The sequence below is a fragment of the Dermacentor andersoni genome, chromosome 1 (assembly GCF_023375885.2).
Source record: "Dermacentor andersoni chromosome 1, qqDerAnde1_hic_scaffold, whole genome shotgun sequence".
In the NCBI taxonomy this organism is placed as follows: Eukaryota; Metazoa; Arthropoda; class Arachnida; order Ixodida; family Ixodidae; genus Dermacentor; species Dermacentor andersoni.
The window spans coordinates 263,710,920-263,724,452 of NC_092814.1; the positions used below are offsets into that span (position 1 = coordinate 263,710,920).

General features: G+C 48.6%; 2 long non-coding RNA genes across 2 annotated transcripts; one reads left to right on the forward strand and one right to left on the reverse strand.

The window, feature by feature from the left end:
• Positions 1 to 8,377: 8,377 nt before the first annotated feature.
• LOC129381036 (uncharacterized) lies at positions 8,378 to 9,424 on the forward strand. The gene is made up of 3 exons (XR_011892271.1): positions 8,378 to 8,507; positions 9,240 to 9,272; positions 9,361 to 9,424. It is a non-coding gene; the product is annotated as an uncharacterized lncRNA (long non-coding RNA).
• Positions 9,425 to 10,288: 864 nt separating this feature from the next.
• LOC140215314 (uncharacterized) lies at positions 10,289 to 12,653 on the reverse strand. The gene is made up of 4 exons (XR_011892272.1): positions 12,430 to 12,653; positions 11,248 to 11,602; positions 10,798 to 10,894; positions 10,289 to 10,372 (listed from the first exon to the last, which is right to left on the reverse strand). It is a non-coding gene; the product is annotated as an uncharacterized lncRNA (long non-coding RNA).
• Positions 12,654 to 13,533: the final 880 nt, after the last annotated feature.

Consider the following 13,533-nt stretch of genomic DNA (forward strand, 5'->3'; position numbering starts at 1 on the left):
CAATGCAACAAAGATTCGCAGGGTAAATGTTTTGTTTAAGTTAATATACCAAACACTGGCATAGAACACTGGCATATAGTATGGAGGGGACATCATCATACCAGATCCATTTAAATAGAAGTTCAATTGTGCGATTCGACAGCGTAATCTGGTGTATGTGACTTCCTACTTGGCGAGAGGTACACCACTGTCTATTCTAGCAAAATCTAAGACGTTGAAAGTCTGGAGTTGTTATCAGTGATGCTTGGTAAAAGCTGCATGTAGTAAAAGTTCATTTAGAGAACTTCTGGCTAATAAATCTACCATTTCGTTTAAGTATAACCATGGTGACCTGGTACTCATAGTAAATTATTTCTTTTGTACGTCTGTAGAGACTCACTTTTGAAACTCACTTAAGAGAGCTGTATTCGTTGCCGTGGAGAGTGAAGAACATACCGACAGAGAATCTGTAACGAGGACAGCTGACCATTTATTTGTGGGACATTTGTGTAGCGTTAGGCAATCATCAATAGCTCTGCTATAAAAATAAGCGTGCAATTCGGAAGGCGAATAGAAAAGGACCGACAAAGAAAAGGAGAGAAAATGCCTACGCCAGCCTTATCTTCAGCATCAGTGGCTATTATGTTGCTTCTTTCACGTGAGAAAGGTAATCTTTCAATTGGTCATTTAAATATCGTAATGACAATAGTTTGGCGTTTGGAGGGAAAATATCGTCAATTTTAATCTGAAGGCTTACACTGGATTAATTGTTGAGCGAATATGTTGAATCTTTACATTAAATATTGTTAGTGCTGCCTTTACAAATACGATATTGACACGTGTACTTATCTGTATCGGGCAACCACGTTTCGCCGCGTAACAAATGTAATCGCACAGCGTGGGACGCGCCTGCGTGTATCCGAAGTTTCTGGAAAGTTATCGATGCTTCTATCCGCTGTCTGTTGTCGCCGAACCTTATGTTATCTGATCTCATCGCGTGACGCGAATGGTGTAGAACTTTGTGGAAGGCACGCGGGTCCGAACGATTAGTTTGGAACATTCGACGACTGCTCTATAAAAGCCGACGCGCTTGACCCGCTGATCAGATTTTCGACGATCGCCGACTGTGTTCGCCGCTATCGTTGTGCTTTAAGTGTAGCCTGTTTTGTGGGCACAGGTTAGACCAATAAAAGCTACTTTTGTCTTTCACAGTACTGCTACTGCGTTCTTTAACGTCACTACCACGTGACATCTGGTGGAGGTGCTTTTGGTCCATGTACCGGACGCCCCCGACAAGCCGTGATCCAAGCCCGGACCGTAAAGAGAGCACCAACGTAGTCACGGACCATCGAGTAAGCCGTCGTCTACAACAGCTGCCCCCGGAACACGGACTTCTACCTGAGAAGACCAAGAAGATCGTGGCCAAGACAACCCCAATGGCTGCCCCAGCGACCCCCGTTGTCCTGCAACAACCTCGGGACCCACCGACCTTCCATGGAGCAGCAACTGAAGACCCGGAATCCTGGCTGGAGACGTACGAGCGAATCGCGACTTTCAACAACTGGGACTCCGACGACAAGTTGCGGCATGAATACTTCGCCCTAGAAGACGCCGCCAGAACGTGGTTCGAGAACAGGGAGTCGACATTGACAACATGGGACCTGTTCCGTACCGGCTTCCTGCGCACCTTTACAAGCGTCGTGCGCAAGGAAAGGGCCGAAGCTATGCTGGACGCCCGAGTGCAGCTACCTAACGAGAACGTCGCCATATTCACGGAAGAAATGAACCGCCTGTTCCGCCACGCCGACCCGGATATGCCCGAAGAGAAGAAAGTCCGCCTTCTCATGCGTGGCGTGAAGGAAGAACTTTTCGGCGCAATGATACGAAGTCCACCGAAGACCGTAGAAGAGTTTCTTCACGAGGCCACCAGCATCGAGAAGACACTCGAAATGCGGAACCGGCAATTCAACCACCGCACGAACTCTACCAACTACACAGGAATTCAGTCACTGGCCACCGACGACCTGCGCGAGACTATCCGAGCGGTCGTGCGGGAGGAACTACAAAAGCTGTACCCGTCACCGCAGACTCAAGTGGCTTCGATTGCCGACGCCGTACGTGAGGAGCTCCAACAACAACTCGGAGTAGCCCCTGAATCGCCGCAGCCTCAGCCGCAAGCGATGACATACGCCGCTGTAGCCCGCCGTCACGTTCCCCCTCCGCGCCCACGGCAGGGCCCAGTGACGACACAGTTCCGTCGTCCAGCACCAACCCAGCCGCCAGCACGCCAACCCGTCATCCCACGCGGCATTCCAAGGAAGACTGACGTTTGGCGCGCCCCCGACCACCGCCCGCTCTGCTATCACTGCGGAGAAGCCGGGCACATCTACCGCCGATGCCCATACCGGGAGATGGGACTCCGAGGGTTCGCCGTGAACGCGCCGCGACCACAGATTGGCGAACGACCTCGCGATATCGCCGACTACCTCGCCGCCACTCAGTGGAGCCCTCGACGACCGTCCCGTTCGCCGTCACCAGGCCGTTACCTGTCGCCGCAGCGCCGACCATACACTGGCCCAGCCCGGGGCCGGTCTGCGAGCCCATATCCGGAAAACTAAAAGCAGCAACCGATGGAGGTGCGGTTGCTGTTCGTCGAACTGACGAAGATCCTCCGACGCCGACGGAGACGCCGAAGAGACCATCTCCACGACATAATAATGACACGCCGCCATCCCGACGAAGTCAGAAAGCCAAGACTACACCGACAAATGACTACGTGACGACGCGACGTTCCAGCTTCAGTTTAACACGACGCAGCCGTGATCCGACGCCAAGACCCAACTGCAACGCCAGACGAAGAACCACCGACCTCGACGTACTTCTCGACGGCCACGCAGTCACTGCCTTAGTCGACACAGGGGCCGATTACTCCGTAATGAGTGGACACATCGCCGCCCAGTTGAGGAAGGTTAAGACTGCATGGGAGGGCCCCCAAATTCGGACCGCTGGAGGACACCTCATTACGCCGACTGGTATCTGCACGGCAAGAATTACCATTCATGACCGGACTTACCCTGCCACCTTCGTTATCCTCCAACAGTGTTCACGAGACGTCATTCTCGGTATGGATTTCCTGAACCAACACGGCGCAATCATCGACCTGAAGTCGAAGTCTATAACGCTGTCGGAAGATAAAGTGACACCGCCGGAGAGCCCTCGTAGTCGCCACGCCTTGAGTGTGCTCGAAGATCAAGTGAGCATCCCGCCTCGCTCCAGCATTGTTATTTCGGTCGGCACAGAAACACCCGCTGACGTAGAAGGCGTCATCGAAGGCGACCAACGTCTATTGCTAGACCGTGAAATTTGCGTCGCAAGAGGGATCGCTCGACTGCATGGAGGGAAAACTGAAGTGTTGCTGACAAACTTCAGCCAGGAGTTCAAGCACATCAACAAGGGCACGACGATCGGGTACATTGAGGAAATTCTGGAAACCAGTAATGCGTTTGTCCTCTCGGATTCCGCCGCATCTGCCCCGACGACCATGGTTCCCGAACCAAACTACGACATTAATCCAAGTCTCCCCATGGGCAAGCAGCAACAGCTCAGAAGTCTGCTCCGACGATACAAAGCCTGCTTTTCGACATCATCGAGGATTCGACAAACACCAGTCGCCAAGCATCGCATAATCACCGAGGAGTGCACTCGACCACTCCGCCAGAGCCCTTACCGAGTTTCGCCGCGAGAACGTGAAGCTATAAGAGAACAAGTCGACGAAATGCTGCGCGACGACATCATCCAGCCGTCGAAAAGCCCGTGGGCGTCCCCTGTTGTCCTGGTGAAGAAAAAGGACGGAACCCTACGTTTCTGCGTCGATTATCGTCGTCTGAACAAGATCACGAAGAAGGACGTATACCCCCTCCCACGGATAGACGACGCATTGGATCGGCTCTGCAACGCTAAATACTTCTCGTCGATGGACCTCAAGTCTAGCTATTGGCAAATAGAAGTCGACGAAAGAGATCGCGAAAAGACCGCCTTCATCACCCCGGACGGCCTCTACGAGTTCAAGGTTATGCCATTTGGACTGTGCTCGGCGCCCGCAACGTTCCAACGGGTGATGGACACTGTTTTAGCAGAATTGAAGTGGCAGACCTGTCTCGTTTACTTGGATGACGTCGTTGTCTTCGCCGGCAATTTCGACGATCACCTTAGGCGGCTTGCAACAGTACTAGAGGCCATCATGTCATCAGGACTTACTCTGAAGCCGGAAAAGTGCCACTTCGCTTACCAGGAGCTTCTATTTTTAGGCCACGTCATCAGCAAATCTGGAGTCCGCCCCGACCCGCAGAAGACAGCTGCCATCGCAAAGTTCCCGCAGCCCATCGACAAGAAGGCAGTGCGTAGATTCCTTGGCATGTGTGCCTACTACAGGCGCTTTGTCAAGGACTTTTCACGCATCGCGGAGCCGCTAACCCATCTAACCAAATGTGATGTCGAGTTCAAGTGGGAAACGCCGCAGGCCGACGCATTTCAAGAACTCAAACGACGCATGCAGTCGCCGCCCGTACTTGCGCACTTCGACGAGCACGCCGATACAGAAATTCACACTGACGCCAGTAGCCTAGGCCTCGGTGCCGTCCTAGTCCAGAGAAAAGATGGACATGAACACGTGATAGCTTACGCTAGCCGGTCGTTGTCAAAAGCGGAAGGCAATTATTCTACAACCGAAAAGGAATGCCTCGCCATCGTTTGGGCTACAGCGAAATTTCGCTCTTACCTATATGGCAGGCCATTCAAAGTGGCCAGCGACCATCACGCGTTGTGTTGGCTAGCTAACTTAAAGGACCCTTCAGGACGGCTGGCACGGTGGAGCCTCAGACTACAAGAATATGACATCACTGTAACATACAAGTCCGGACGAAAACACTCAGATGCCGATTGCCTATCACGTGCCCCTATTGACCCGCCGCCGCAAGATGACGAGGATGACGACGCCTTCCTTGGCATAATAAGCGCGGAAGATTTCGCCGAACAACAACGAGGGGACCCGGAGCTAAAAGCCCTAGTCGAGTATTTGGAAGGGCACACCGACGTTGTCCCTAGGGCATTTAAGCGTGGATTATCTTCGTTCACGCTTCAAAACAACCTACTCGTGAAGAAGAACTTCTCACCAGTCCGCGCCAACTACCTTCTTGTTGTTCCGTCGGCGCTGCGTCCAGAAGTACTGCACGCCCTACATGACGATCCGACCGCTGGGCACCTCGGTTTCTCCCGAACGCTGTCGAGGATACAAGAAAAGTATTACTGGCCGCACCTAACAGCCGATGTCGCCCGTTACGTCAAGACATGCCGAGACTGTCAGCGACGCAAGAAACCACCGACAAGGCCAGCGGGATTACTACAGCCGATAAAGCCTCCTCACCGACCTTTTCAGCAGATCGGGATGGACTTGTTGGGACCGTTTCCGACATCAACTTCCGGAAATAAGTGGATCGTCGTAGCGACGGACTATCTCACCCGCTTCGCTGAAACTAAAGCTCTACCGAAAGGCAGCGCAGCCGAAGTGGCGAAATTTTTCGTCGAGAACATCCTGCTGCGACATGGTGCTCCAGAAGTCCTCATCACCGACAGAGGAACGGCTTTTACAGCAGAGCTCACGCAAGCCATTCTGCAATACAGCCAGACAAGTCACAGGAGGACAACTGCCTACCATCCGCAGACGAATGGTCTCACGGAGCGCCTGAACAAGACCCTCGCCGACATGCTAGGAATGTACGTCGACGTCGAGCACAAGACGTGGGATGCGGTCCTGCCGTACGTAACATTCGCTTATAACACGGCGGTACAAGAAACAACACAGATCACGCCATTTAAGCTGGTTTACGGCAGGAACCCGACGACGACGCTCGACGCTATGCTGCCGCACGTCACTGACGAGGAAAATCTTGACGTCGCTTCCTATCTCCAGCGCGCCGAAGAAGCTCGACAGCTCGCCCGCTTACGGATCAAGAAGCAGCAGCGTACCGACAGCCGACAGTACAACCTGCGACGACGCTTCGTCGAGTACCAACCCGGCGACCGTGTTTGGGTATGGACCCCGATACGCCGACGAGGACTAAGTGAGAAGCTACTGCGACGCTATTTCGGACCCTACAAGGTTATCCGACGTATTGGCGCACTGGACTATGAGGTCGTGCCAGACGGCATTTCGCTATCACAGCGGCGCCGGTCACGACCTGAAATAGTCCACGTTGTGCGACTCAAGCCGTACTACCAGCGTTAATGAACTTTGGGGCTTCGCGTAACTGACCTTCGGACTTTGTTTCTTTTCATTGTTTTGTTACTTATGTTTAATAGGTGTCCTTTTGTGTTTCGCTCTGTTATATTTATAGCATCGGGACGATGCTTTTTAAGAGGGGGGTATTGACACGTGTACTTATCTGTATCGGGCAACCACGTTTCGCCGCGTAACAAATGTAATCGCACAGCGTGGGACGCGCCTGCGTGTATCCGAAGTTTCTGGAAAGTTATCGATGCTTCTATCCGCTGTCTGTTGTAGCCGAACCTTATGTTATCTGATCTCATCGCGTGACGCGAATGGTGTAGAACTTTGTGGAAGGCACGCGGGTCCGAACGATTAGTTTGGAACATTCGACGACTGCTCTATAAAAGCCGACGCGCTTGACCCGCTGATCAGATTTTCGACGATCGCCGACTGTGTTCGCCGCTATCGTTGTGCTTTAAGTGTAGCCTGTTTTGTGGGCACAGGTTAGCCCAATAAAAGCTACTTTTGTCTTTCACAGTACTGCTACTGCGTTCTTTAACGTCACTACCACGTGACAATATGAAGAGTGAGCAGTCACGACCAATGATTATTTAAAAAATATACTTGGTTTAGTAATGAAAACATTCGTTGATCTTCTTAAAGGAGAATCTTAAACTTTAAGGAGCGTTTGAACAGTAAGAATCTTGAATCTACTTTGTAACCATGGTATTCGCGCTTCAAGATTTGCAACAAACTTAAGGAGTCGAAGACACAAGCGCAGGGCTTCCCTTTCTAATAGCATCAGAGGCTGAATTTTACAAGCTAGGCTGCCAGAAAGCAAGACGCACCCAAATTACATGAGACGCAGATAGATTTTAAATATAATAATTAATGTACGTCTGCGCAATCTATATCGTCATTACTGATCCCACATAACCATCCTACGGCGCGAGTTGCCTTAGACGCGACTTTTTCAACTTGGCTTCTCCAGTTTATTGTCCCGTCATACCTGATTCCCAGGTATTTACGAGATTCTGCTTGGGTAATGAACTCTTGACGGCGCATCAGTGAAATGTAAGCGGGAAGATTTAAAGGAAAGGTTGAGAAGTGCACTTTGACGGGATCACCGCGATGCCACCGATTGCTATACGCAATCAAGCAGCAGCCACCTCGACGTAAGAATGCTGCTTTGGTGGCAGTGCCCCACTGGCCTCACGATGTCCATTGCATCTCGGAGCAAGCGTGACCACTGCAACCCTGACAAGGGCCCAAGGCGAGGCTATTACGGGCCATCGCGGCAGGCGAGCGTGCGTGAGGCATGCGCTATGCAGGGGCCGAGGTTAAGCGACCAGTGAACAGTGACGACTGTAAAAAGTGAACACGTTAGTTTAACAGCAGTTCAGCTGATCTTTGGGCGCGCAGCTTTTTTTCAAATTTGTAAGAATTATTTGTAAAATAGATTGGTATTCACGTTAACCGCTGTTGCCTCTTCCTGGCCTGGACTAGATATCAAACGACGCAAGGAAGCGAAGTCACTTCAACTGTTACTGATATTCAGCGAAATCTGTACTTTCTCAAGCCATGTTTCGAGAGCTGTAACAGGCGAGTCCTCACCTTCTTCTTCGTAGTAGGCCAGGAGAGTGGGTGATAGCTGGTTATCAAGCATCATTTTCACCTTAACTCCTTTTGCCTGTGTTGCCACGCCGACATACTGTCGGAATGTAATTACATATACGCGTGGAGGTTCGTTTTATGCACATACTGCAACACCCATTTATGACCTATATTGCCCATGAGGAATCTTCAGGTTGGTCGCTTGTTAAGTTTAAGGTACGGACACACTGGCGTCAAAACGCGCGCAGCACGCCGCCGGCGGCGCGCCCCGTGCCGCGAAACCTGCCGCGGAACCGGTTTGGTCTGCCGCGCAGAGGATGGGTCGAGGAGCCATTTTCGGCGGCTTGCCGCGTGCCGCGAACCAATGAGAGACGTCCGTGCTTTCTCCTAAGCGCCACCTCTTGGCTACTGCCGAAGTTGACTTCCAGCGGCGGCGGCGGAACCACGATCGACGACCGAGCGCTGCATCCACGTGCTCGTGTGCATCCACGTTGAAAAATGAATGTGAGCCGACAGAACATGATGGAACAATTTCTGGAGACTGTTCGCTTGTTCCCCTTTCTATATGATAAAACTCACCCGGAGTACAAAGATAAGGACGCCAAAATGAACCGGTGGGCGATCATCGGCAGAACATTCGATCTGACTGGTGAGTTGTTTTCATTCTTTATCTTAGCTTCCGCTGAATGTTCGCGTCGGCAGGAATGTGCGGGGGTGAGCACACTTGTTTAGAGTGCTCTAGCGGTGTGCTGCGCAGCAAATGAGATGGAATCTCGGTTTCCTACGGGCATGGTGATTTTGCCTGAGCGGTTCGCATGTCGTATCAGGCTGCGCGCTTTGTACAGCGCTGCTTGAGCACGGAAACAAGTTGCTCATCTTTTCATTTTGCAACCTTTCTTGGTGATAAACAGTGGCATTTCTGTAGGACCGCAAGCAGCCGCAAAATTTAAAAATGTCAAGGATCGTTGGCTCAAAATTGTGTCGGCGTCGGAGGGGGCCCGGAAAAGTGGCGCCGGAGGAGAGGCCGGAAAGGTCCACACGAAGTGGGCACTTTTCGACATCGTGGACGGCATGCTGAGGCACACACCACATTATGCGGAAAGGTAAAAAAAAAAGGCAACTTAGTTGCGCAGCCATCTGCGCCAACTCAAGCCTGGCATTGATAACTTTACTGTCACCTGTCCTACCACTCTTTTTTAAGCCGCTTTCTTCGTGTTTAATATCTTTTTACCTGCTCTGACTGCCCAAGCGTCTGTGTTTTTAAGAGTTTATTCCCTTCAGCTGCGCTGGGTAGCTTCGCTATTGTAATTTTCACATTACCTTTCTTCTGGCGAGAAATCTGCAGGGATTGCATCAAAACACCTCAAATTTTACATTTCAGGTCTTCATCAAATGTGCCCCCAGAAGAGGACGTGTACGTTAAGTCTTGTTTCCATAAGTGTAACTTCAGTTTATAAAGCTTCAGGTGATTTAACTTGTTATGCATGTGTGCTTTTGTGCAGCTCCATTCTGCCATCTCCACTGTCAACCAACAGCCCTTCCAGTCCGGGACTGGTGGCCAGGTGTGCACCTCATCGTTTGCTTACCATAACGGTTACTGCAGTGAAACAGTTTATGTACAACATTGTCATTTCATTCACCTGTGCAGCTGTATATCAAGCCCGGCTGCTACGGTTTTTCAAGAAATGTAAGCTGTACTAATTGTGGTGTCATTATCCACCAATAGTAGTAACATCCTATGTCTTTATATAATGCAGGTACTCTGACAGCCCCAATGACTTCACTGATGAAGACGATTTGAGGTGGGTGGTGATTTTCAGTTTTCCTAGCTGTGGTGCATCACAGGTTCCATATCAATACACCCTTTCCACAAGCCTTTCACGTATAAGAGTGGGTCCACTCTATTATAACACTCCCATAGAAATGGATTAGTTTTATGTGCATACAGATCTTGGCTTAGTTGCTGTCATGACTCGCCGCTGGTGTGCAGTTTCAAGTGAATCACACGCTCAACACTCCATTGCAATGTGCGGGGAAAAACGTTTAAGTGTCCTATTTAATGACTGCACGTCTAAAAACTGTAACAAGGTGTGAAACCAAGCTTTCGGGTACTAGATGAGTGTGATGTGTCTTGCTCCTTTTTCATAGCATTGCAAGTAGACATGTTTTTTGCACGGCATAAATGGCGGCATATTTATTTTTTCTACAGGCTCCCCAGCACATCAGAAGATGCGGCATCTGCTGCTGGCTCTTCAGGGTAAGTTAGTGTTCACTTCCTTGTGTCGGAATATGACACCATAACAAACATTTTTTTGAGGCAGGTTGTCAACTTCACAAGCAGGAGCCGCTGCCCCAGATCCAGGGTAAGAAAGCTGTGCGCACTTTCTTTGATTGGAAGCAGACATACTTTTCCAGTGCATTTCTTGAGTCTAATGATGTGGCCTGTCCTGCAGGTCTGCCAAAAGGCGAGCATCCAAGGGACCTTCCTCTCGGTACTGGCATGGTTCACATTTCCTGCAGTATTTGAATGATAATCAGTGATTGCATGAAAACATTGCGCTGATATATTTATATGCAGGACCAAAAGAAGGCAGTCTGACAGCTTCGACGAAGCAGTGAAAGATGTCTTGGGCAGCTGCTCAGCTACGCTGTTAGAACTAAAAAAAAACATGAAATGCCTGCACCGACAGATGACAGCCATGAGGCAGCAAACTGGATAGCTGCTAAGCTGCGGATGCTACCACACAAAAAAAGATGCGAGGTGACATTCAAGATCCACAAGCTGCTGTACGAAGCCGAAATGGAGCAGTATGAATAAATGAAATGTAAAGTGCAAGCAATCGAAAGCATTTTTCTATGAAAGCAAGCAATTTCGGCTTTCTTTTGACATGATAGTGTTTGTGCATGCTGACAAGTAGTTGGCTGTTATCGGAAATTACCTGCCGTCCTGCACGGGTCACGACACTTTCCTGCCATGGCACCTGGCCGTCACTCATGAAGTAGGATGCCAGTCTATCCTTTACTTCCAATGCAGCCCTGTAACAGAGAAAAGCACGAGATGTTCAACCTTTTCCTTCAGCTTATTCTGCCTGTCTGACTGAGGTCACAGTTCTAATGGGTGTTTTACTCCTCGTCGTTAGCTGTACCCACTGACTTTGTTGAAAACATGCACTACGCATGTATTTTTGCACTGTTACAACTCTTAACGCAAAGTCTAATGAACAAGATTTAACACATGACATTTTCATGTCATGTGTTAAGATCAAGTTAAATGAAATGTTTTGAAGGTTTCGCTGTTTGTTATTGATGAGCTTCAATTGCTTTAATATAAATAAAGCAGGAAATGCAAACTATTACTGATTTCATGCCTTCATGGAAATAATAATTACCGAGCAGAGTGGTACCCCTGGTCTGTCCATCCAGGAAGGGCACTACTGTCGTTCCTCCATGCCCCATTTGTGACATTTCCCTCCCAGTCTTCATGGTCAACAAATCCAGGAGGGTTGTACGTTGTCCTTGAGAACGCTGAATCTTTCATCAGAAAATTGTGAAGCGCCACATATGCCCTTGCAATGTTCTCAGTGGTTTCTTCTGACGCTCGAAAAGGTCTCTTCAGTATTCGCCACCTACTAGCCAGGATACCAAAACTGTTTTCAATGAGCCTCCTTGCACGACTCAGCCGGTAATTGAACACTGCCCTCTTCAAGTACTCGCTGTACTGGCTGACCCTGTAGGCATGAAGAGCTAGAAAAAACAAAAGGTCAGGGCATTAAAATTACAGCATACATGTACATACTTAGATGAAAAATGCAATGGCACTAATTTCAAATAATTGAAATAACTGGCAGCTGTGGCACCCGCTGAATACAACTTGAAAAGAAAAAAACTGTTCCTACATCTAATGTCCTCTGGGTGCCTCTTTCCAGTGCAGCCAATTTGAAATGCTACATAAACTGATATTATACGGGTTCTTATTCATTTTTTGCATGCTTAAGTTGCGCTAAAGAAATGCTACATAGGGCCACCTTTGGCTGCATTGCACAACTTGTGATTTTCAGTATATTATCCTGTCAGAAAAACAGGTTAAAAGTGCTCATGCATTTGCTTACGATCATGCAATTAAACCTTGTATGTCAGCATTACATTTTATTACTGCATCATACTATTGCTTTCACACAAAATGCAACATAACATGTAAATTATCAGTAATAAAAGTATTTTAATACACTCATATTGCACTGCATACACGAAATTTAGTCCTCTGCACCATTTCTTTTTCCATGCAGAAACAACCTTTTCTTGTAAGACTTGCTATGTACATGCATGCAGGCTAGACTGCATTTGTAAATGTTTTGTAGAAATTGTTTGACCATTTTTACCGTATGCATGCATTGCACGAAACTGTATCTGCTATGGAAAACAGTGGCAGCAGTAACACAGTACAGCTGCATTGATATTTCATCTCGGCAATCAGAGGAACATGTCAGCGTTAAAAGTAATTGAAGCGACTTGCCATGTCGAGGATAAGGCCGCATGAGGTAAGGCTTCAATGGAAAGGCCTCGTCGCCCACCATCAAGTATGGTATCAGTCCCGCTGAGCCAACTGTTGCTGCTGGGGGGATCCCAAATCTGCGCTCGCCCAATATGCGCATCAACTTCGTTCTTAAGAAAACTCCTCCATCGCTTTCTCCACCGTAGTGGCCAACGTCCACATACACAAATCTGAAATAAAGCAAGAAGTTTCAGTGTAGCCCATTTAGCATCTGATGTAGCACATGACTTTCACCTTGCTCCTGCTGAAGTCACTACTGCGTTCAAGTCTCGTAAAAGTGATATCTGCGCTGCATTATAGTTTGACTAAATATACATGCCACACACAATCGCAACTCAGATTACCATCTTAACATCTGCTGCTATTTGTGCAGAACCAAATATGTTTACTGTCAACCTGCGTGAGTAAACCATTGTAATCATACACCTGTCTACGCTATGCTCCTTAAGTCGTCATGTAACTTACACCATTGAACTGTCCTCTTTTCTTTCAGTGCATACAATAGCACTCTCTTTCAATGAATATAATACACTGTTTTCATGATTCACAAGAAAAATGCACCATTAACGACTAGCTTAACAAAAGTTTTGTTTTGCCATGAATGCACCATACCTATAATGGGCATCGCATGTTGCGATGAGGACTGTGCTGAACGACTTCTTGTAATTCAAGTTTCGTGACCCTGAATTTGCAGGACATTCAATGCTCACATGCTTTCCATCAATACATCCAATGCAGTTGGGAAAATTCCAGTCGACAAGCATGTCTGTTGCAATCTGAAAGAGTGATCGGGAGGCAATATGATATGAGACTGTGACAAAACAATAGTGTATTAATGCATAAGGTAACCTTTAGTTGTCTTATGCGTTATGAGATGCCGGAGTTCAACACATTTGAAAAGTCGGTACGGAGGGGGCATTGGGAAAGTCAGTAGCATAACAAATGAGGTAAAGAAAGGCAAGCTGGACGCTTGTCAACACTATAAACTCTCTCCGCAGAAACAAAACAGACTGCAGTGCACTTACTTTTTTCCATTCTTCTGCTGTTTGTGGAAATCTTACATAGATTGGCTGAAGTATTTCCCATAATGCAGCACAAGTTTCTCTTACGATCATTCCTGCCG